The sequence below is a fragment of the Chaetura pelagica genome, unplaced genomic scaffold (assembly GCF_000747805.2).
Source record: "Chaetura pelagica isolate M959 unplaced genomic scaffold, ChaPel_1.0 scaffold300, whole genome shotgun sequence".
In the NCBI taxonomy this organism is placed as follows: domain Eukaryota; kingdom Metazoa; phylum Chordata; class Aves; order Apodiformes; family Apodidae; genus Chaetura; species Chaetura pelagica.
In genome coordinates this window covers 263,798-264,527 of record NW_009951945.1, presented here as the reverse complement: position 1 = coordinate 264,527, position 730 = coordinate 263,798, and positions in this window count along the sequence as shown.

Here is a 730-nt window from a genome sequence, read left to right as displayed (position 1 = left end):
GCCAGACAAAATGGGCTGAAAAGCCCACAGGGATCTCTAAGGCCCACAGAGCCAGCTGAAATGGGCCCTAAACCCCACAGGGCTCCATAAAGCCCACAGAGCCAACTCCAATGGGCCCTAAACCCCACAGGGCTCCCGGAAGCCCACAGGGTCCACTGCAATGGGCCCTAATTCCCCAGAAACCTCTCTAAAGCTCACAGAGCTAAGTGCAATGGGCCCTAAATCCCACAGGGCTGTCTAAGCCCCACAGAGCCATCAACAATTGCCCCTATCCCCAAAAGACTCTCTAAAGGCCACAGGATCAGCGCCAAGTACACCCTAAACCCCACAAGGCTCTCTAATCCCCACAGAGCCAGCCAAAATGGACCCTAAAACCCCACAGGGCTGTCTCAAGCCCACAGGATTCTCTATGCCCATCAGGGTCAGCTGCAAGAAGACCCCGAACCCTACACAGCTTCCTAAACCCCTCAGGACTAGGCAAAAAAAAAGGTGCTATAAACCCCACAGGGCCAGGCGCAAGGAGCTCCTAGAACCCAGAAGGCTCTCCAAGCCCTGCAGAGTCACCTCTCGGGGGACCCTAAACAGCTTCCTGAACTCCAGACAGCCCACTGCAGGGTCCCCTAAACCCCACACGACTCCCTACACCCCCCAGGGTCCGCAAAAAGCAAAAAAGGTCCCCTGCGCCCCTCAGTGGGAGATGCAAAGGGCACCCTCAGTCCCTCAGCGCTCC